At 39.0% G+C, this 24,957-nt stretch overlaps 2 protein-coding genes across 3 annotated transcripts in view; one reads left to right on the top strand and one right to left on the bottom strand.

Moving 5' to 3' along the window:
• Positions 1 to 24,957, top strand: part of LOC139750281 (uncharacterized) — a 359,881-nt gene that overhangs the window by 125,561 nt on the left and 209,363 nt on the right. The window contains exon 1 of one of the 2 annotated variants that reach the window (XM_071664876.1): positions 15,376 to 15,544. The exons of the other annotated variant lie outside the window; for it this stretch is intronic. The gene's annotated coding sequence lies outside the window, so the exon portion shown is untranslated. Of the gene's footprint in view, positions 1 to 15,375; positions 15,545 to 24,957 lie in introns of those variants that run through there. 2 annotated transcript variants of the gene reach the window in all.
• The window catches only part of LOC139750283 (uncharacterized), a 95,226-nt gene that overhangs the window by 60,629 nt on the left and 9,640 nt on the right, over positions 1 to 24,957 (bottom strand). The gene's annotated exons all lie outside the window — the stretch shown is intronic.

Raw genomic sequence — 24,957 nt, 5'->3', positions numbered from 1 at the left:
ATCCGCTTCCTAGTCTTATGGTCTTATTGTATGTATTCCTTGGCCCAATCCCTCGGCCTTAAAGTCCTACGTCTCTCCTAGCCCTTCTTCTTGCCCTGTAAACTTGTCCTTTCCAATCGATTCTTCGCTCTCCTTCCATCTTCTCTGAAGTAATCACATTTTTTGCTCCTCCTTTACCCACTGTACACCTTCACCCGCTGTACACAAAGCTGTATTCTTCTCCTTTCCCTTACTTCCTTGATGTTCAGGACTTCGATGTCGTTGTCTTTCCTCTTCTACTTTGACATCCAAGACTTCAACGCACAGTTATCTTTCTCCTCCCTTCAGGATGTCAGAGACTTCAATGACATTTTCCTCTTGTCTCATACGAAGAGAAATACCACGATAGCTATGTTATCACGATACATTCATTATCTTACTAATACAAATATACAAAAATACTCAACATCTTTTTACCAATGTTTGTGCGATTCCGTGTTTTCTTCACAGCGTCTGGTGCTGGTTTAAAACAAAGTACATTTGTTGATCTCTGTTAATACCTCAGGATTAGGTTCGTGACTCTTAAGTCTGCAGGTGTGTTGTGGAAATGTATTTCCTTTCCTTTTTTTTCTTTTTACAAGTTCGCTGGCACGATGTATCAAGCTGAGACCAAGTTTTTCATGTCTTTGCCCTCTGGCTAAAGTTAGCGACGGGAAAAAACTGGGAGGCATAGCCATTACAGTGTGAGCTGCTAGTTTAACAGATGCTTCTGTAGTCCAGTAGTGTAAGTTAGCGTAAATCATAAATCTGTGATAAAGCATTACTTGTTCTTTACATTTTGTAGCCATGGTAGAAAACCGCTTTAGTTATGACAAAACCATCTTCAATGCAACATTAGCTCTCATTGATATCAAGATATCAAATATGTATTCCAGTTTCCTTATGAATATCTCGTTTCTTATTGAGAATGCCAATGTATTCCTGCTATTTCCTGCTCATGACAAAGGATGTAGAGAAAATCAACTTTCCATCTACTTTCATCTCATTCCTGTACATCAATATCTGACTCTCGTGTTTCCAGTCAATGTCCAGCAGTGTTACTTTCTCGTAGGAACTTTAACTTCAGTTTGGACCAACGTTGTTGGTGGGGGACGTCACTTAAGGATCTCTGATCATCTGAGGGACATCAACCAAGTAGAGGTACATCTAGAACAGCTTTAGAATGTCCAGTGAGTGGGTGACGTCCATCCGCTTTGGGACGTCCGAACAGCTGGAGAGATTCACACATCAGTTGGGTACGTTCAACCACCTGGGAACACCTCCCCAGCTGGGCTCTGCTGGGCTCACACCTGCGAACTCAGTCGGGGAGATCCTCTGTCATTCTCTTTCGTTTTGTTTTCCTTCTCCCTCTCTCTCTCTCTCTCTCTCTCTCTCTCTCTCTCTCTCTCTCTCTCTCTCTCTCTCTCTCTCTCTCTCTCCATCCTCTTCGTGTGCTTAGACGACCGCGGAAGACTTTGCTGTGTTGTGGGAGCGACTATAAACATCGTAATGTAGTAAAGCCTTGACACGAGAGGCATCAGCAGCACTGGGCATGCGTGTCCTTGCTTAACCTTCCTTCTGCTTACTGACTTGATCATCGGATCTGGAGGTACGAATACAAGTCTTGTATCTTGCTTTTTTTTTTATGTAGCTGACACTTTTCATCAACTCCATAAGATGGATGAACAGCTGAGTTGACTGTGGACAGCGCACTGCAACCAAGATTCGAACCTGTGAGTTCGACCCTGGGCTGCCCGTGGATGCGTCACAGTCAGGAACGCTAACCACGCCACCACGGAGGTCCATATCTGTGATGTGCCGGTGACACAGCGATGTTCTCCGTCATAAGACACAGTTGGTCTTCCCGATGAGCCATGACTCTGTTGCAGTCACGGCGACCATCGAGAGATCAGAGATTTGCTCTCCTGCTGACTCCAAAACAAGGTGCTTCTCTTAGTAATGCCTCCCTGATGATCACATGATGTTGACACTGTCTAACCCCCTCCCATATATATATATATATATATATATATATATATATATATATATATATATATATATATATATATATATATATATACACCTACAAATGCGCAAATTTCTGTTGTTTTCATTCGTCTCTACAATTTTTAACCACGAGACATATTGCCTTTTTGGATCTTATATGTGAGATTGAAATTGAAGATGGTAATATAGTAAACAGACAAACGAGAAATAGCAATAAAACAGATGCTTAAATGAGGAAGAAAAAAGAGAAAGCTATTCCGACGAACATAGACACTGGCCTCCACCGTAAGAGGGACTCAGCGGCGAGTCCACAGACCCAAAGTGCCACATATTACTCAATCCTTCCTCCCTCCTCCCACAGCGCCCTAACACCGTCCATTTCTCTTTTAAATTATGCATCTGTGCGTCGACCTGATGCTCATTTGAGTGTGGCCTGCAAGGGACGTTGCGCGTGGCTATTCATTAGATTCTCCTCAACGATCTGGCGCTGTCAAAGATACGATTAGCAGTAAACAGGACCATAAATTCTAGGCCGAAGATCACCACAAAGTCAAGACGTCATCGCCCTTGGGTGAACAACCTGATGGTTGGCTCTCACTTGGGGAAGGAGAGGGGCATTTCCCAAATACGTGACGTCAAGGCTCGTAAAAATCGCGGACGATAGCAAGATGTCATCGGATTTTTGCAAGGGTGTATGCAGGAAATCACAACAAAATCATAACCTCCATTGACCTCCATTTCATCTGTTTTCTCACTCTGTAACTGGTCCTCTGAAGCTGTGGTAATACAGGAAAATGGTCAGGTTTCTCTTGTTTTCCATTCCTATTAATTCATAATTACCCCAGATTAATTTCTTCAAGATATTTTCGTAAAAGATTTGTTGATAAATAAGATTACGAAAGTCTTTGGCCATTTTCAACACTTGTATTAGATTGCCTTACAACCTCCTCTTTTATAAACTCAAAATATCCAGGTCGTCTAATATGCTCCCTTAGGTTTGTTTCTTAGTTCGGGAATAATCTTTGTAGCTCGACACTGTACTGTCTCTATTCTGTGTAAGTCTTTTATTTCAGGTAGGGTGACCAAAACTGAACATTCAAGAGACGAGTGGGAAGGAATAAGGATAATATCCCTGAGTTAGATTCGAAAGCCCTACCTATGAATCTAAGAATTTTGTTCGCTCTTTTCTCTGTTTCTATGCACTGCTTACTTGCTTTTAGATCACCAGAGACTATCATGCTCGAGTCTTTTCCCTCATTTACCTTTTGCAGTTCAACATGTTTCATACTGTAGCTTCCCTTTCCGTTTTTAATACCGATGAGGAACACTTTACACTTATCGATATCAAGAATCACTTGCCACCGAGACCATTCCATCGGCTTGTTTATGTCAGTATGAAGCCGCAGACGTTCAAATTCCTTTGTAGATTTATTTCCCAGCTTCGTATCGTCAGCGAATTATGATATCTTGCAGTGCAACCCATTATGATTATCAATGTCATAATCATGTATGAGAAAGAGAACCGGTCCCAAGACTAATCCTTGTGGCACGCCACATGTTGCGTCTAACCATTCTAGGATAGACCATTAATCACAACTATCTATTTTCGGCCGGTCAACTAATTTTCTATCCACTGGCTACAACCCCGTCAATGCCATGTGATTTCTTTTTTGCTAATTACCTTTGATGAGAAACCTTATCGATTGAAAATACAGATAGATAACGTCAACTGCTTTACTTTCTTCATACGTGTTTATCATCTCATGTAATAAGTCAAGCACATATGTCAGACATGAAGCGATTTCGTGGAAAGCCATGCTGAAAATAGTTTATTTAAGACTGGTCATCTAAGTGGTTTATGATTCGATGTAAAATGATGGTCTCCTAAGTTTCCCAACTACAGAAGTTAGGCTAATAGGACGATAATTTTCGAGCAGAAAGTTATTACTATTTTTGAATATTGGTGTTACATTGGCCAACTTCCATCCATCTGGAACTTTTGTAGTAGCAAGTGACTTATTGAAGAGGGCAGTCAACGGCTTTACTCTCTTATTTTTCGCCCATCTCCTTGTTCTCGGATAAAACTTATCACGACCTGCCGTTTTATTTCTATTCATGTCGATTATTGCTAGAAGTATGTCATCTACTTTTATTTCAGTTTATTGAAGAACTTTCTCCTCTCTCATCTATGAAATTGGGTTTGGGATATGGGTTGTCTTCAATCGTAAACACAGATGCAAAAAATGTCATGTAATATTTCTGACATGGTTTCGTTGTTTTGAACCAAGTTTCTGTTTTCCGTAATCAATGGACGTATTGCCTGGGTAATGATAACTCTCATGCTTCTAACATAACTGTAAAACTCTTTAAGGTTTCCTTTGCTATTTTCAGCTATATACTCTTCTGCTAACGTTTACTTTGTCGTATACCTTTTACCCTCTCTACGCAATTTTTTCATAACTTATTCAAGCATGTTGGTTACTGGATTCTCTAAGTGTCTTATGAGTTAATTATTTAGACAACATGCACTTTTTATTTTAACCGTTCCCGCTCACCACTTTGACTTCGTTTTAGAAATGAACCGTATACTTCACACTAGCAAGAATTTTCCCTCTACTGCTTTGAAGGTTTTACTGAAGCTTTTTCCAAAGTGAATTCATGTCATGTTCGCTGACCATATCATACCAGGTTTGCCTGTCAAGAGTAATGCGAAGATCATTAAAACTTGCATATTTAAAATCAGGTAATTTTTTCGCGACTGTCGTGTTGAGAGCAACCTCAAAAATAATTTGTCGGTGATCACTTGCATCAAACTTTTCTTCAACATTGTTAACGAGATCCACATTTATAGTTAGAACTAAATCTACTATATTCTCGTCTCGAGTAGGTTCCTCGACTAACTGCATTAGGACACTATCAAGCAAATTTAGGTAGCGTCCACACCCGGAGCTACTGGAGAGGGATTCCTCCCCACTTAGATCCCGCTATGTTAATATCTCCCACTATGATAAAATCTTGCTCATTACGGCTTTATGCTGACTGACCATAACATCTTTCGTCTTCCTCTGGTATTGGTGTGGATGATCTATACATCAAGTCGACATTCTTGAACGGCAACAACATTTTTTACGACGGGATTTAGATGACTTTTAACAAACAGCAGGACACCACCGTCCACTTTGTCTCCCCTGTCCCTACTAGACAGAGTGTACCCTGGACTTAAGCATTCAACGAAGAAATTACAATTGCAGACATCTAACCAAGATTCAGAAATGGCAATCGTATCATATTTTCCTGCTAAAGCTGTTGTTGTCACTAACTCTGAGACTTTATCTCGTATACTCCGAACGTCAACATAAATGTTTTTAGACGAAATTGAGATCTATTTGGAAAGGTGCTTATGGAGGGGGATGGTCTGCAGCACTTATGGAAGGGGATGGTCTGCTTCGCACGGGCTGTGCTGTTTTGGCCAAAATGAACGTGTAGACTCACTAAGGGGCCTACCAAAATGCGCACCTCTCACTTCGTTCAGGTGCTACTAGTCCGTCTTTCATAAACATACAAGACTTTACATATATATATATATATATATATATATATATATATATATATATATATATATATATATATATATATATATATATATATGCAATCACTAAGACATAAGGCGGTGGGTCAAGTACAACGTCATAGAATCAGCCATGTGATTTTCATTTCATCTTATGGACGGAAGAAAATGAGTATAAGACTCGAGCCATCAGGGTGGCAGTACCTTCGGTACATTGAACTCACCGGTCGGATCAGACGCACGAAAATAACCTTCAGATCGTCAACATCGACGTTGCTTGCGCTCCTTCCCGCTGCGCCACAAGCACCCAGCGTGTGCTGTATATTTGGTGAACACGTCTGGACTGTGTTTCGTCTTCCAACCATCTGTCTCCACACACACACACACACACACACACACACACACACACACACACACGATGTCTTTTTATCATTACGTATATAATACTTTATTACAAATATGTACATACATTATCACATATATAAATACATCATTACGTATACACACTTTATTACGTATATACATACATTATCACTTATATGAATACATTATTACGTATATACATACATCATTACGTATATACATACATTATGTCGTATACATACAACACAAGGAGTTCCATTTCTCTCATCTATCTGTTGTAGTTACCCTGGTCTCATACACAGCGCCTGGTTAGTGATGGAACGGATTTTCAAGGTACAGGATGTTCACTTCATCCCTACAGAGTTGCTACGGTGTTGTGATACTATGATGTAGCGATACACAATAGTGGCAGTAACCAGACCCTTCCTACTTGTGCTTACGCCCCGGCAGGAGAGTCACCCTCTGCGAGGTTGTATCACTGGAGTACAATTTCGTCAAGGAACGTTTCACTCCAAAGGCATCAATTCCTCTCCTCGCTACTGATTGTAGCGCAGTCTTGGAGCTGCAGAAACCCGTGAAGGAGCGATGCTCAGGTTATATGATAATATGAGTAACAGTAGAAGAAAGAGGAGGATGATGTAATGTTATGTCTCTCTTTACTCATGATATTAATTTTTCTCTCATTCATATTGGAACATTATACAATTACACATAGATGTATGCTAGATAGATTATTCATCTATCCAAGTACGTATGTATGTGGAGAAACGTATTAAGCGGACTGACCACATAACGACTCACTGAAGTTTACATAATCAATGTCCAGTAACGTGTTTCTGTTACTATCTGTCGTGATTGCATCTCCAATTCTGTTTTGATATTTGCAGATACATTATGTATTGTGTTCATGATGAAAGATATCATTCGAAACATTTCGTGTGTTGTGAGTTTACGACACAGTAAAGTTACGTGTGTGTGTGTGTGTGTGTGTGTGTGTGTGTGTGTGTGTGTGTGAGCTTACGACATAGGAAAGTTCGGTGTGGCGTGAGCTTACTGCAGGGCGAAGTCTGATGTGATGTGAGCTTATGACAGAGGGAAGCTAAATGTGATGTGAGCTTGTGACACAGCATACCAGGTGACGTACTTGTCACAGCAGAGACCATCCTGTTGGCTTCAGCTCCGGCAGAACTTTTACTTGCAGGTCACATTACCAAAAACCACTTGATCAATACTGCTGAAGGAGGTAGACCGAGCAGACAGTAACCTGCAGAACGGCCATACCGCTGGACAATTATACGGTAGATGGTTCGGTTCGTCAGTGTCACCTTCAGGTAGATTTAAAGTGACATACAGTTCTTTACCTTGAGAGCATAGTGATAAAGACTGTCTACTGCTAATAGTTGATATGATTCAGCTGGACTTCGAAGACACAGGATGCCAAATTTGTCAAATGTGATCAAGATTACACATGAAACACTGTTCCAATGATATGGGCTGTCGTGACGATTACTCACAATATTATGTGAGCACTAAGTGCTGAGATCGATGAGTACTCATAATGTACCAGTAACCTCAGCTGTAATGACGAATATTCGTAATACTCTACCAAGAATATTATCTGTACTCACGAATACTTTATAGTGTATCAAGAATATCAGTAAACTCAGTGTATAAGTGAGCTAAGATTACAATTATTCGTGATGTCACGAATATCAGCTGTGATCACGACCAGCCACTGTTGATGTAGCAAGAGAACAGATGTAAAAACACCATCAGCAATAACAGAGGCAAAGCAGGTCAGCAACAACAGCAGGAGCAGGTGACTAGAGCAGCAGGAGCAGCAGGTGGAGGTAAGACTGTCTCACTTTTGTCTAATTTTACCTGAGGCAGGTGAGTGCCAAGGGCCCCCATGATGGATGCCGTGGCTCATATCATTATCCGGCCGGCACGTACATACGAACGGACGACACACTATATCACGGACGCTGAGAGGCATCACTACCTGTGACCAGTTCCCGGATCATCTACGGTTATCGAACCCTCTCTGCCGACCTCCTCCAGTGGTCGACCTCCCCCAGTGATCGACCTCCCCAAGTCATCGACCTCCCTTAGTGATCGACCTCCCCAAGTCATCGACCTCCTCCAAATATCGAACCCCTGCTGTTATCGAACTCCTCCATTTACCGACGTAATGATATGGTTATGGGGGGAAGGATGAGGTACAGATGTAATGACAAATAAAGAGACACAGACGAGGTGTCATGGGAGGGGAGGACTGAGGCGTGGTGACATATCCAGGGTGTGTAAGCAGCTGGTAACAGCTGAGATGGGAAGGTGATGAACAAAAGCTTGTTGATGGAGGTGGAGATGGGATACAGTCGTGCATAGGAATGCGAACGATAGTGTCACAATAAGGATTGAATGCCACAACTAGCGCATGGATTTGATGAAATGAGACAGCTAGGATAGAGACGCGATGACACAAGGATAGGAATTAAATGACCTTAAATGAGATACGAGCACAAGACCATAACTGTACTACATATATCCGTCCTTGTTTCCACCTGGCATCGTATCTGAACCGACTTTCGATTTCTCGTTAAACAAAAAAAAAATCATTTCTAAAAATTAACTTTTAGAAATCAGTATTCACCAGGTTCACGCACCACGGCCTCTAGTTATCAAACTAATCCCTCAAGAATGAAGACGTTTTGTTGTGTTGAACGGGAATAGTCAACAGATGATCCAGGAATAAAGCACGTTCTTAAAACTTTAAGTGAAAGTACCCGTTATTTTGAGTAATTATCGCAATATCTTGATCAAAATATTCGAACACTATCTATAGACTGTGAGAAAATATTCGAACACTATCTATAGACTGTGAGAAAACGATGAGCCGGTAAAGTTATGCCGATGATGTTTCTGGTGGACAGTAGAACTTAGGAAATCATAGAACAGAATCACTATGTTCTTCACAAGATGAACCCATTCAAGGCAACTGTTAGAAGCCATAGGAGACTTCAAACCCCAGCATATGTATGGAAAAGATGATGGGATTAAACACATAAAGGTATTGCAGAGAATATGAAATACACAGAACTCCATACCTATGTATAGTAGCCATAACATCATGCGCAGCTCTACCAGAAGATGATAATGCATCATGCAGGCACGGGTGCATACTGACACTAACATGGGAAGGTATGGACACAAGGGGTAACGATCTACAAGTAAGGATGAACATGATACTGGCGTGCACAGGTCTGGATATGATCGATCTCACACAAACACGGATACATCAGTGAACATTCGTACAGCCATGAACACACATACACACTGGGATATATATGGGCAAACATTCCCACGGGTACGATCGTGAGGCACAACACAGCAAAGAAAATCCTTACTACCACCTCTCTTTTTTTCGGTGATTTAGAATAATTGTCTTTCACGAATATCAGTCTTTACCTTAACCTCGAAACAGGCCATGATAAACAGATAGACGTCAAAATTTGTGGTATATGGGCTGCGTTTACACCACTAGAATATTTCGTCTCAGTATGCAACTAGTTCTCGGAGATTCCCTTCAATTGTCCTGTTCGAGACCAAATGGTATTTGCATTTCCCTCCTCCCCTTACTGGTCCTGTTGCGGCCACAGAGCCATCTGTTGGTTGTGTTCCCATGTATACCAACATCCAATCAGCGTCAAGGACTCTCTCAATGTCATTGGCTGGACTGTCCACTTGCGAGACGTTTTTAAATTTAGAGACGAACACAAGTGGACCAGTTAGATGCTTCTTACTGCGCATGACCGAAGCGAAGGTCTAGGTTGTGCAAGATAAACATAACTTCACTCGCCAACTGCTCGCCAAGCGAGAAGTGTTGTCTTACACATAGAAAGGATCTGGGCGAGGATTCGTGTGGCAGTGGAGGAGACGAATACGAATCAGTATCTTTACATTCAAGACGATCAACTATTGAAACGTATTGAGATGACGGAGGACGCTGTATACATAAGTGGGTAACGGGGACATGAGTGGTTATGGGTTGATTTAACATCACTATGGACTTCGCAAGGCGGGATCCATCGTTGGTAGCCCTTCTTTTCTCTCTGCTCTGTGGTCAATCTCTCTAAGAGACTTTGGAGAATCCTACGTAGTGGCCCTTGATACGTCAGAGGTTTTTGACAGAGTGTGACATTAGGTTCTGATCTCCAACCTTCCTTCCTTTGGGTTCCCTCCTTCACTTTGTCTTCCTAGGCTATGGAATACCACAACCCAACACAACAAACATTCTTAACATCATTATAACATCTAATCAAACATGGAAATTCTGCATTACACATAACCATGCCTCTAGAAAAATGGAGGGTGGGAGGGTGGGGAGGGGAGGATCTTTTGTTCATATGCTGTAATTTCTTCACTCTGAATATGTAGTTGCTCTAATTATACAAAGGACTCATTCATCCTTGTGTGAAGCACAGCTCTCATATCTAAAGAGTTTCTAACGAAGTCGAATCCAAAGGAATCCAGCTTATCAAAGTAATCAGCCTGACAAAACTTAACGTAATTGTCCAACATTATAATGAAATGAAACACGATAAGTTCCCAAGTGCACTTTCGTGTAATGAGTTTGAAAAGATAAATTCTATTGGATCGAAGTTAAAGAATCCTAGATCTTTCATTGATGAATCTCATAAGTTGGCAAAGATATCATTTTATAGTTAAACCCAAACCTCCCCTTGACACCAAGAATCTTTTAGTTCTCCCTTTTAGTAATGATTTTACATTACTTCCCAGGTTGTTTAAATCCTTTAAGGTGAATGTAACCTTCAGCAATAACAATACTATAAAGAATATCTTAATAGAAAAAAAAAACTCACCAGAAAATTCTGCGGGCTGTGATTACAAAATCCCTCGTAAAAACTGTGATATGTTTTATGTTGGTCAGACTAGTAAAGATCTTTATGTTATACTTAAGCAACATAAATATAAGAACAGGACAAGAATCAAATGCTTAGTTTAATGTAAAGAATCATGACCATTGTGTTGAGTGGAGTAATGCCAATTAAGTTGTTAACTGTCACTCCTTTACCATGAGAAATATCATTGAATTTTCTATCATGAAATACACATAGAATTATCAATATTACTGAATGTTTATACATATTGGATAGCTCTGTCGTAGGCAAAATTTATGAACATTTCCTTTTCATATCCACATCCGATAATGCTTGTTTACCGATAGCGTCTTAAGTACGTCTCCTTATTTATCAACTGGCTGTTCTACGTCTTCCAACTCATTCATGTATCTCCCCTGACCACGTGATCATTACACGAAATTGCACTTGGGAGCTTATCGTGTTTCATTTTCCTGTGATTTTTACATATACTAGATCACGCGCACCGCTGCAAACTTTTGCAATATATATATATATATATATATATATATATATATATATATATATATATATATATATATATGTATATATATATATATATATATATATATATATGCGAACAAAGTGCATATGAACGCGCACCTTTATAGAACATACAAACCTCCAACAGCCAGGATCGAACCCGGGACCCCTGTGTAACAGGCGGGAATGCTACCACTCTTGAACACCTTTTCATCTGTTGTGAGCAATAACTCCCCACTTTGTGGGTCTCGAGTTTCTATATAGTAACCAAACACCTTACAAAATCCGGCCACCATGACTGTTCGTGGAGACCAGACCTGTGAAGACGTTCCCTCACGTACCAGCGAGTCGACCTGACTGACACCTAAGTGTAGCGTTCCACCTCCTCATGTGTTAACTAATGCAAGGAATCTATCACTTACAATCTGAGCTCATACGGCCCAGTCAGACCTCTGTCTTCCTTCCTAAATGCGCGTTTGGTTGACAGGTATATTGATCGAGTGAAGAACGTTCGCTGTTGATGGTTGCCACCGGAAAGTAGTGGGCTATATGGAATACAACAAAACTCTCAGAGGATATTCATTTATAACTTTCAGAGGATATTCATTTATAACTCTCAGAGGATATTCATTTATAACTTTCAGAGGATATTCATTTATAACTTTCAGAGGATATTCATTTATAACTCTCAGAGGATATTCATTTATAACTCTCAGAGGATATTCATTTATAACTCTCAAAGGATATTCATTTATAACTCTCAAAGGATATTCATTTATAACTCTCAGACGGCATTCACCCATAACTCTCAGAGGCTATTCATTTATAACTTTCAGAGGATGTTCATTTATAACTCTCAGAGGATATTCATTTATAACTTTCAGAGGATATTCATTTATAACTCTCAGAGGGTATTCATTTATAACTCTCAGAGGGTATTCATTCATAACTCCTAGAGGATATTCATTTATAACTCTCAGAGGGTATTAATTTATATGAAATATAGATGTTCTATCATTTTACTGTTACCATCTTCGTATTTAACCTTTGGAAAATTCTCACTGACCCTGGCAACCATTTCACTGATGAATTCTCACATATAATAATGGTATAAACTCACAACACAAGCGGCCTGTGAGGTACCGTCGACACATGAAACGACACATAAGACCCCTCTAGAATTATGAGTTCACCATGAGCCAGACGTATTGTTATCTACTACGCCCATGAAACGTTCCATGGTTTCAAGATTACGACAAAAGTACACCAGGTTCCGAACGGTATACGACGGTCAGCTTCCGATATAGAGAATGTGTTAAACGGGAAGCAAATGTTTCCCCAGGGAGACAGATGTCCCCGCTCTTATGTAGCAAGTCTACGGGGTCGGGACTGTAGAACCCAATCCTGCTAGTGTCCTCTTTTAAAAACAAGAGTCACGTCACTAGATCCCGCGTCTGAGGAACCTGTGAGCACCAGATCACCTGGTGGCAGAGGTGAAGGGAAGCTCACTCTCAGATCATAGTTGACATAGAGAACATCTCTGTTCTGTGGCGTGGATCTGGAACCTTATCCTCTACATCATAGGATCACAACGCAGGATTTCAATACCTCGCGATAATGAACTAAAACCCAGTCATTTGTTCGCTCATTTCAGTCATCACGTAAGGATAATTCTAATTCTGCATCTCTCGGTGCAGTGAGAAAAGTAATGATAGGGGTGCTGTCTTACCTCATGGGGTAATACGTAATGAGCCAGACGAAGGTAAAAACTGGATTAGGTAAGCTTGACATACCTATAAAAAGAAACGTGTAACATTATCACCTTAGCGCTAGTTGGCAGGCCGTCCATTCTCGCTAACACCACAGTCAAAGGTACGCCCCAGGTGATGGTTGGTCTGTTATAATTCATATCATCATGTGATGGTGAAGGTCATTCTTATACAACACTTTCCGGCGCCATCTATGAGTGTGAACCTGTATGTTGATATGGGGAGTTTAAGTCTTCTTGAAGTTACTCTACTTTCAAGTATGTTATTTCCTGCGGATATTAACTATGCTCGTTATGTTGTCGAGTTCAATAACTGATAGATGTTTGGTAAGTCAGACTACCTGATACAAATGTTAAAGGTACAAAAAATTTCCTTCCTGTACCAGCGTGTATATATGTTGTTGGGTTTGATGGCAGTTAAAGATTGTCAAATCAGAGTCCATGTAATCAACTCAGCGTCCGTACAGCACAACAACAAGTAGATTATCACTTGGTTGGTTAGTTAATTAAGTTTTTTGACCTGTCTACTGTCGCGTCATAATACCTTCTTTTGATGCTGAAGATAATGAAAAAAATATATACAAACTGCATGATCCCTCAACTTATATGTATATGTTGTTAAGCTTAAAGGCCACCGACTGCCGACCGGTCATAAAGCCAGATATCGTTACATAGACGTTCAATCTATTTATCTTATCATAAATACAATTCGTGCTTTTTATCGTCGCTTACTTAAGCTTAAGGCCTATCTACCGCTAGTGTCATTAAGGGCGACAACGTCAAGTTTTAACTACCAATTGATGAATCTTGAATACCTCCCTCGAGTTTATTTCAATATATATATATATATATATATATATATATATATATATATATATATATATATATATATATAGATAGATAGATAGATAGATAGATAGATAGATCATGCTACAAATTAGATCAGCAAGTACAAAAACTTTATTCACTTGAGGTTCACCAGGAGAAGTGTGCAACCCTAGCTTTCCCTCGTAGTCTTCTGCCACACTTCTCAAGGTCTGGCACAGAGGGATTAATCTTGTGCTAAGTGATGGAGGAAAGCATATCTACGTCTTGATTCTTGTAGGTAATGCGTGTGTGAGATCATAAATAAGATATATTTCACCGAATCTGACAGCAGAACTAATTTCATGTGATGAAGGCTTGTTTCTCTGGGTAATGACCTGGTGGTACTCCGCCCGTTGGATTTGATGTTGCCTTACAGTATATTTCTTTCAACAATTCCTTTTCGACGACTGTTTACTATTTGCTCGTCGTCTTACGTTCGTATCTACTCATATCACAAAGTGTCTCAAAGTTTAACTCAAAAACTCATACACAAATGTCTTATAATCTCATAAAAAAGAGTCGTCATGGCAATAACTTGTAAAATCTTTTTGTCTCTCGCGAATGAACAACCGCTGGTTTCGAAGCAATGAATTCGAACTTTCAAGTCTCATTGAACCGTCGGGAAGCACAATTAAATCACGTAATATTTCATCAGTATTCTCAACAACATTGATTATGAAAGTATAAATGATATGGTTTGGCTGCGAAAGATATGTTACTGAATCAGGTTTGTATGACCCGAGAGTGTTGTAAAATTTTAAGATGGTAAATGAAGAGTTGGCGTCAATAACGTGGTGTACTTCTCATTCTGTATAAAACGCAAATGAACACTTACTAGTGGTATCGGACCACTCACACACACACACACACACACACACACACACATATATATATATATATATATATATATATATATATATAATTGCAATTAGGTCACAGTGACTTCGAATGACGCAAGTGTTGGCTGATAACTACGAGGAAAAGTGAGACACAATAAGTTCCGTGTATCATTTCGTATTTCAAATCTTCAGGATAGACGAAGAATAAGACAAAGGAAGTCATGTATTGAGTGCACTTGTCCCTCCCTCCCCCGTCTCATTTCTAGTCCCCCATAAAGATGTGAAACACCAAAGTGCACTCGCGAATTACTGTTTCATTTCTGTAAATATCACCCCTTTAAAAAATCATGTAAAACACTGCGATAGCAATACGTTAAAATCAGACATGTTAACGATTTGTTTTGTCACTTTCCTGACCGTCTTCGGCGGCGCAGCCTTCCGTGGGAACTACTTTATCGCGCGCAGAGTCGAACTCGTGACCTGGTGGCGGCTGAGTGTCACTCGCGTTGTTTAGACTGAAGTGGCAGGTGACTACTTCCAGTGCCAAGGACAATTATCCGTTTCCAGGCTCTTTACACCTCCAGTTTGGGAAATTTACAAAATGGGCAAGTTGGAGGACGATCCAATTCGGTGTGGCTGGACTGGTAACGTGGAGTGAGGAAGCTGATCAACGCTGTATCACCTCAAACAGGTACGCTGTAGCATCTGTGGTCGCTGGTCTTTGTTGATACGTGGTCGCTGGTCGTCTTGCTCATCGTATGACAATGTTGACATGTACTGATGAAGTACATCTCGATTCGCTCTTCTTATCCCTGTTGTAGATGGAGTTTACAATCGTCTATGCTACGTTTGATGATTGGCGTGTAGTTGTTATAGTACAGAATGATTCCCCAGCTGATTGTTCATAACAGAATGCAATGTATTCTTTCATTTGTGATATTATTGGTAGATAGCTTTGTAGTCCTGTTGAAAATCAAGGTCATTAAGGCCGAAAATTTCATTTTGTTACCAATAATTAGAAATTGGTGAACTACTCTATTCGGGGATTCACGGTAAGTGTAAAGCAACGTACACTTTACATATGCCCATTGTGTAACACTAGTATGCACACGACTTTTTGATATATATTGTTCTTGGTCCATAACGAAATGTTTTTGCTGGAAGAAAATTGTTCATCAATCTCTTCTGCGTTTGTTTATTACGGTTGTCCATTAATTTATTGAACTAATAAAAAACGTGTGTATATATATATATATATATATATATATATATATATATATATATATATATATATATATGGCATTTCCAAACTTCGGTTGATATTATAGATAACCTTCGTGTACACATTATTTCTTTTTGGAGTGTGTGTGAGGGGGGAGGGGGGATAGAATGCCTGAATTTAGATGATAAAACTACGTTCATCAGTCGTAGAGTACTTGGTCTAACATGCAACACACACACGATGCTCCTCCTCATTATGCAAAAATGATGGAATTTGAAACTTTTTACGCCTGGCTTGCAAAATGCTGGACAACTAACAACCTCGATATCGCAGGCGTTCGGCAGGAAACTGTGAACCATTCAAAATAAGAGAAGTTCACGAAGGTTTAAAAGTCTTGCATGTTTATTCCTCCCGACGGTATGTATGATTTTGTTCAAGTCGTTTTTAATCGAATTTTTCTTGAAAGCTTCTGCAACGATCATGATAACAATGTTGTTCAGACTGTCTTGTCTCATTGTTGTGTAGTGGTTGGGTCTCCTCAGGCATCATCATCATCTACTTAAGGACTAGCGTAGAATCTGGCTGTAATTGATGTCGGAACTTCCTTACCAACTTCATATAAATGTTCATCAGGTGGTTTGCTGAAATGTCTACGGGAGTCGGGGGGAGGGGGGGCCTCGTCCCCCACACCCTGGTGGCGGGGAGGGGGTGTGACAAGTTTCCATGGGGGTTCAGATCCCTCTGCTCCCCACCCCCGGTGAGAGGGTCTTGAATGGATCGGTCAAAAAATCACAATATTTATGAATGCCGCAAAGTAGTGAGGCGAACTGATGAACAGAGCGAGGAGAAAATATCACAGATGACGTTGAAGTAAGTATATAACTGCTCCGAAGCCTCGATTCTCGACTACATGTAAGATTCGGGCACAATTGGCGACTTGGTTCGGGAATTCGGATCAGTGAGTCGGACCAATCTGATTGTCGGATAAATTTAGCTGTAAAACTTAAAATGAATTATTTTCTTTGAGCAGATTTCCGTAAACGTCCTGCATGAACGATATGGTCTGTTCGTATTTTGGGCGGGGAATGAAAGCCAAGACGCGTATGCCTTTATGATAGAATACATCATTATACCATACCCATAATACAGTTAAAAAGCTAACGACCCCTCTAGACTCTTCCTCCCACAGTTGTGTATCACTCCATTTTCTCTCCCTGTAAAGGTTGCCCGTTTTCTTTACGGCTTCAGTATAACAATAGCCTCTCGCTTCATCTATTTAATCAACTTGAAATAAGATTTGTATATGAAGCAGTTGCTAAAAAAGAAAAAAAATCGTAATCCAGAGAGTTCTAAGGCACGCTCTCTATTCTGAACCAAATAAAGGTTCACTTTCGTTTTAAACTTAGACTATTATACCCGAGCCAAACGTTATCAGATAAAATCATCTAAGCCAAACAATGATAGTCTAGTTCATTGTAAAGATTAGTTCAGTGGTGTATTAGAATAGTGGCGTTTTAAAACTTCCATTATGTGATGAATTGGTTACACCCACCAATTGAAAAACATTGGTGTCTTGGATAACCGCATGTTTACCAAATGGCGTCCTAGCTTCGTTTCTTCGATGTATAGCAACTGACATATTTCTTGTGTCTCCCCTGATGATGTGATTATTACGCGAAAGTGCACTTTGGAACTGATCGTGTTTCATTTTTCCTCGTGGACTCGTAAGAATATCTTGATCACGCGCAAAATTGTGATCCTTTCCAACATGTATATCACATGGGACCTATAATGATCTGTTTATGACAATATTGCTGGCAATTGGTATAGAAATATTGAACTTCTGAGTCTTTCTCAGAATCCTGCTAGATGTCAAATGTACAAGTAATTGTCGAAAAGTCTTAAAATCTACGAGTATAGTAAGAGGTAGGTTTCAGTGAAAAATTTGGTATTATTCAAATCTGTTTCGATACAAAGTTGCTTGCATAACTTTCCCATTGAAGAAAAATATTGCGCTTTAATAATTCTGACTAAAACAGAGACTTGGGATAGGGATTTGTTTAAACTTGTTTTGCATAAATGACAAAATTACCACTTCCCAAATTGAGACCATTTCTTTCGAAAAGAATTATTTTTCATTAAAACTACTTAGGGGCTTCGTACTGGTGAAGTAATCATTCCTGAAATTCTTTTGAATATCGATATATATGTACCGTTCACGTAAAAAAAAAAAAATAGAAATAAATCCATGTGTTACTCCTTGTAGGTTTCCGTTTTCTTTTACGTCCTCTAGACTCTAAGAGAACGGAGCCTAGCTTGAATGGACATCGTCTCATTGGAGGGAGTACTGTGCATGATTTGTCAGTGAACTTCAACTGGATATTCTGGGAAACCACTTTTCTCTCTTAATTCTACCTCCATCTCGTGCATAGTAAGTGTAGGTGATCACCGACCATGGAAGTATTTGGCACGTTATATTATCATTAAGAATAGAAAAAGGCCCTCGTCAAATTATTTTCCAGTCCTGCAATAAAAATTTATCTTGGTTCAACTAAAAATTTCCAGAACCTTGATCTTCTTTCTAATCTCGCCGTTGGTGATATTTGTTATGCTGAATAAAGGCTGTTTCTAAAAAAAGATTATTTCGGTTGTATTTCGGTTGTATATGAAACGTGGATAAAGTTTTTGATAAACGTCTTAGAATTAGTCATTGGTACAGTATTAAAGGATATCAAAATTTCAAACGTAACACACTCTTTTATTTACTTTGACCTGATAAGACCCCTTGCTTTTCGAACATTTCGTAAAGACCAATTTTTTTGCATCTATCAATTTTCATGTTGGGGAAATGGTCTTGGGTTTAAAACTTGTATTTCAAGGTTTTTCCTGTTTACATGTATACATCCAGGAATGCGCTCGTAAAGTTCTTTATTACTTGCTACTTATTTTGTTTGTCTCGTTGTGCATATATAATACCAAAGGTGATGCAGGCTTTTATGAATTTGTTTTTCAATTTGAATACCTTTTTATTATTTTCCTATTTTGAAGAACAAACTTCTAGACCTATGCAAAACTTTGCGATCTGCTATTTTCAAATTAGTTGGATCTGTCTCATAAGCTTATATTCGTCATGCCGAGTACTGATCTGTATTTTAGACATTGTATTTCGGCTAAGCAACCTTGTTATGAAGCACAAGATTAATGATAAAGAATAGATGATTTCCTTCACGATAGTTTTACGATATTTTGTTTATCAACAATAAAGGCAACTGAAATAATTTATTTTTTTCTCTAATTTTGACCAAATTTTTAAAGAAACGTCAATTACAAGAAAAATGTTTGAACATAGATATCTTGTAGTGTTTCGGCTGATAACTTCGTTTCATTGTTTGGATTAACGTCATTCGTCTATAGATTCATTAACTACGTATGACCCCTCCCTTTTTTTCCCCCCTGGACATCATTTATAAGACATTTATATTAGATCAAAAATACAGGTCGAGTAATTATTCCTGTTTGAGAATAGAATGTTCCGTGGACTGTTGAAAGTCAAAAGATTTTATTTTGGTCCCAAGTTTTATTTTTGTGCCCCTCTTAAAGGACTGATTTTTAATAGAATCATCCAAGAGGTGATATTTCATTTCTCGAGTATCGTCTTTCCTTTTTCATCTGTATTTCTTGCTGTTGCACCTAATGTTTACTGACTTAAAACTGAGGATGTACATTTCTTTTTATAGGTAGAAGTGTTGTTTCTGTAAATATTTCGTTATTATCTTTCGTAAGTGTGGCAGTATGATGTCTGTGGAATGCACGAAGTGGGATGACGAGACGCATACTCATTATATTCTAAGACGTTCTTATCACTATCACCCCTTACCTTCTTTTCCCTACTAGAAGATCCACTTTATCATCATTTTCATCACTAGCAGGAACTTCATTCATTTCTGAGGACTGACTACCTGTTTCGTCTATGACAGCACTGTGGTATATACTGCATATGACAACACTGTGGTATATACTACCTGAAGCCTTATTCACAGAACTCGATTAATGGAGCATATCGACTGGCTTTACCTGTAATTTTTGACATTTTTCCGAGGGTAATGAATTTGCTTGGAAACCTCGGTAGTAATATCGTTTTTCGTGCTGAATACGAATCGACAACAGGAAACAGAGACATTTTTCAGAGATCATCTGCAGTTTAAAAACGGTTTCATTACGTCAAGTTACAATTATAAAACAAAAGATTTTTGGGCTAATAAGAATATACGCAAATTTCATTTTTCTGAGAGTAATAGATTTGCTTCGAAACCTCAATATAAGGACTATTTTTCATGTTGAATATGAATTTGGGACTGAAATGGTCTCGAGAGTTCATTAAAGATTGTAATGAAATGACATTTTAAAAACCTTTAGTTAGTATTCGCCTCGTTCTTATTCGATATGTGTCAGCTAAAGGAAGCATTCCGAGATGTTTCTATGATTCTCTGAATTATTAAAACGTTTCGAAGAAGCTTTTGGTCCAAAAAAAGTACTCGGCAATTTTTGTTTCCAATGGTGATAGATTCTCTTGAAAACCTCGGTGGAAAGACTATTTTTTCACGCTCAATACGAATATGGCGCTGATAATATTAGAAGGTCATTAACGTCTGTAATGGCGATTACATTATAATAACATTTTGTAATTATTCACTTCGCATTTACTGGGTATCTATCAACACGATGAGGCATTACGAGATATTTTCCTAGATCTTTTGAAGGGTAAAAGTGTTTTATTATTTCTTATAACTATTGTAAATTATCATTTTTTTTTTTTTTTGCTACAAAATGCCCAAAAACTATTATAATTATATCGGATTTGCCTAATGACTTCAGTATAAGGACTATATTTCATGCTGAACACTAATAAGGGGTTGAAACATTCTCTCTGGTCCATTAAACCTTATAATCAAATGATGACATTTCTAAACCTTTTGTTATTATCCGGTTTGTGTTGGTTACAAGATGTATTTTGTTTTCCATAATTATTTGAAATGCAAAAGAGTTTTGGGCTGAGAAATATCCAGAAGTATTGCCTGCAAATTTTGGTATTTTTTTCTGGGGGTTATAATAATGTTTCATGATGCCCTAATATAACCTTAATGAATTTTTGCCCAAGAAAATCCCCTGTAATGGTTCCTGCAATTTTTGTTTTAAAACTTCGGTAGAAAGACTCTTTTTACATTATGAAAATGGCGCTGAAATATCGTTTGTCATTAAAACCTGTAATTAAATTGATATATTTCTATAACATTTTATGATTGCTCATTTCGCATATACTGGATATCTATCAGATAGAGTAAGCATTATGAAACATCCTGAAGGAATATATAAAGGGTAATGATATTGTTAGGGCGTAATTAAGGCCTTTAATTGTATAACTATATTTTACTCTCATTTTATAATTTCTGCGCTTGGTATTTAAAGGGTAGACGAGTTTTATTATAACACATGATAATTATAAAAAAGTTTATGGGCTAAAAATACTCCGAACTATTATCGGCAAAATTTAATATTCTTCCTAGGTAAATAGATCAGCTCCAGTTCCTTAGTATGAGTATTATACTGAATACAAATCTGAGGTTGAAACATATTCAAGGATTCTATAGATCAAATGATGACGTTTTAAAAACTTTCATCACTCTTTGCCTTTTCTTTTTGTCGGATACGAGAATCATTACGAAATGTTTTCCATGATTATCTGAAGTATAGAACATTTCGTAATTCTATATTAGTTAAAACCCAGAAGCCCTTATATCAAGACAAAAGGTTTTATTAACCAAAAGATACCCTGGGCAATTACCTGCCATACTTGGTAATGCCGGTTGAAATGTATCTAATAATTGCCTTAACCGTTAACGTGAAAACAAAAAAAAAACAAAAAAAAAATCCTTTTAAAGGAAATTTGTTAATAGAAAGACTGATTACCTACAGGATATGTATGAAAATGAATTGGTTTTCTGAGGCGATAGTTCATAAAATAATTGTAACAAATGGAAAACCTTATATCTTATTTATTCTTTGAATGGCAACCTTTATCTTTCTTGACGAATTGACTTTGAAGTACAATTACATGTGGTAAGAAGTACTTTATAATTGTGGAAGTCCATGTTTTACTGTGATAAGATGGGCTTTAGTTGAAGACATGTACGAGGGATTTCCGAGCCCATATATATTCATGATCTGCCACATTGAGTCAAGAATGGAGCAGTAATTATAGATAGACAGTTAGATGTAGTTCATCCCACGTCCGATACAAGTACGTTACTTATATTTCTTCCCATTCCGTTCATCATCTCGCTTCATATACCCTTCCGTTACGTAACATCTTACGTCACAACCTTTACTTTCTCCACCTCTCTTTTATCCTCTTACGTCTCCGAGAAATCAGCATTTTTATAAGAATGTTTCACACAGGAGACACACGGTAATGAAACCCAAAACTTCAACCCTTAAAGCCATTCATTATACTCGTGTCACACAACTCTAGCTTCAGCTGCCTATATCGAGTCCCCTCCACATCATAAATCAAATAACATTTTCTTTCCATGAATTTTACGCCTATATTTTTTCGTATGAATATTCATAATGATGAATATCTGTTGGCTCAGGGTCCATTACAAGGGTCATGGTATGCAAGAAGTCTACTACTCGTGAATTTAAAAATATAGCTCTGTTTTACGGGGTGCAAACTGTTTCTCTAACTGGATAAAGAGTGAATTGTCTTCTGCCCCTGATCCAAACATAAATAGATTGGTCGAAGATGCATAATCAATCCTCAGCTGAACACGGGCGATGCTATGTACTGTATTGTGTCGAAGTGTCAGAAATACGTGAGGCACTTGACGTTTCGTTTCCACGCCGTGAATATTCGACACTCGTTCAGTTAGATTAACACGGAGGGATTCTGCCGTATATAGATCACCACTAAGCAAGAAAAGGATGAAGGTCAACTTAAGCAAAACGTACGCTAGAAGTTAGTATTAAATCCACATCATCTATACATTATATGAACATCCGATCACAGACGAAACTATACAACGGTCGTAGAAAAAAATGGTACATGTTAATCATAGTCAGTGTATGCATGAACTCGTGTTATTTAATTCCTTTGTCGCTGGCAGCCATGACGTGCGTGATGAAGCAAAGCATGACCAGGTCATCTCCTGCCAAGGGTATGACAGGCATGCAATGACAGACGATGCTCGACAGACTAAAGTGGTTCTCAGGTACTTGGTTATCTAAGCTGTCTCTCCCCTGCCAGACGCATGATTAGTTGCACTGGCGACGTGTAGTATGTAGAATATTGTCATAACTCGAGTGTTATGTCATGTTGTTCACTAGAGACGTCATTTGTGCAGGTGCGTGTGATTATTTTGTGTGTCACGGGGGAGGAGATGCTACAACAAACATCCAACAATTCATTTCGTTTTCGCCGACCAGATATTTGTTATTTTTGGTAAGACCGAGTTGATATCAGCAATAATGATGTTCGCTACGAGGACGAGGTTTCGTTAACCTTGGCCTCGTTGATGATAGATTCTCTAACATTGGTGACAAGTAAGCGTGGGTGATGATGACCTTGTCTGCTAACTGATGGATCAGGTGTTTACTGGTTGTTGGTCGCTGTTGCTCTACTTCCCCTTCCCCTAGTGTGGTCCCAGGCCTCGTACCCTCCCCCAAGTCATCTTCTAAAGCTATCGTCTTCGCCAGTCATCCTACCTCTGTCCTTCTTGACCAGCCACATTCAGTTCAGGTGACCTTAAACTCCTCCTTAACCCACATTCCTCCGCTTCGTTAATTCTTATCTCCTCTTCTTTAGCCACCCTCTTACTACTCCCTTGCTTAAAACTCCTCCTCGTCGCATCCTGCCCAGCTTCCTTACCCCAGACTTCCTCCAAACTCTCCTGCTCCCCCGTCACCAACGTCTAAAGAGAAATATCAAGAAATTACCGCGCATGATGTGCGGACCATTGAAAAACAGGGTTTGTTGTACAGCACCAAGCAAAGCTTTGCAAATTCTAGCTTCACTTAATGTCGTCTGGCTAAGTGGGAATTAATGATCCGAGCACATTGTTCTAAACCAGATGGTTGGCAAAAGAATTTCAGATCGCCCCACAATATGCAAAGCGTCATAAGTACCCAACCTTATCACCCTCTGTAACTTTTCTTTAAACGCGAAATATGTGACATTATTCTCCAAATGTTCACTTTTGATGAAGGTGGTCTTCTTGATTTCCCCTCGTGCATAAACACTACCTGAAGAAAAATAGCTTTTGTCTGTGCGAATAAACAAAGTACAGTGAAATCACTTGGACTTCTGGTTGGCAAACACAAAACTAAATATTTTCTTATTCTAAAGGAGAACAGATACTTTGAGGTGAAGGTCGTGTATTCCTCTATCCCCGGTACACTGTCCGTCATGATCCTTCTCCTGCCGTGAACACTGTCTTGCCAGAAAGAAAGTTGCCCTCATCACCTGCAGTAGAGTCTTGTCAACACCACAGAAGGAACACAGATGTTCCTTTAACCTAACAGTGACATCAGGAGGTCAGGTACTCGAGTGTAAGCAAGGGTTCAAAGATCAACGAGGCGTGTATACAAGATGGGTTACTTGAACGTGAGGAGTAAAGAATGTGTGTGAAGACCGATCTCTGAAACACTGGACGATGAGGTCCAACTGTCTGTAACATTGGCTGTTTGTTTGTTTCTCTCTCTCTCTCTCTCTCTCTCTCTCTCTCTCTCTCTCCTTTGCTATGACTCCCGATGGAAACTGCACTTCTCTCATTTTCCCGCATCAGAATGAAAAATAAAATCATTCATTTCTTAACCGCCAGATGTGA

This window comes from Panulirus ornatus, chromosome 9 (assembly GCF_036320965.1).
Source record: "Panulirus ornatus isolate Po-2019 chromosome 9, ASM3632096v1, whole genome shotgun sequence".
NCBI classification, from domain to species: domain Eukaryota; kingdom Metazoa; phylum Arthropoda; class Malacostraca; order Decapoda; family Palinuridae; genus Panulirus; species Panulirus ornatus.
Note: the sequence above shows the minus strand (reverse complement) of the source record. Positions and strands in the feature narration are given on the sequence as shown.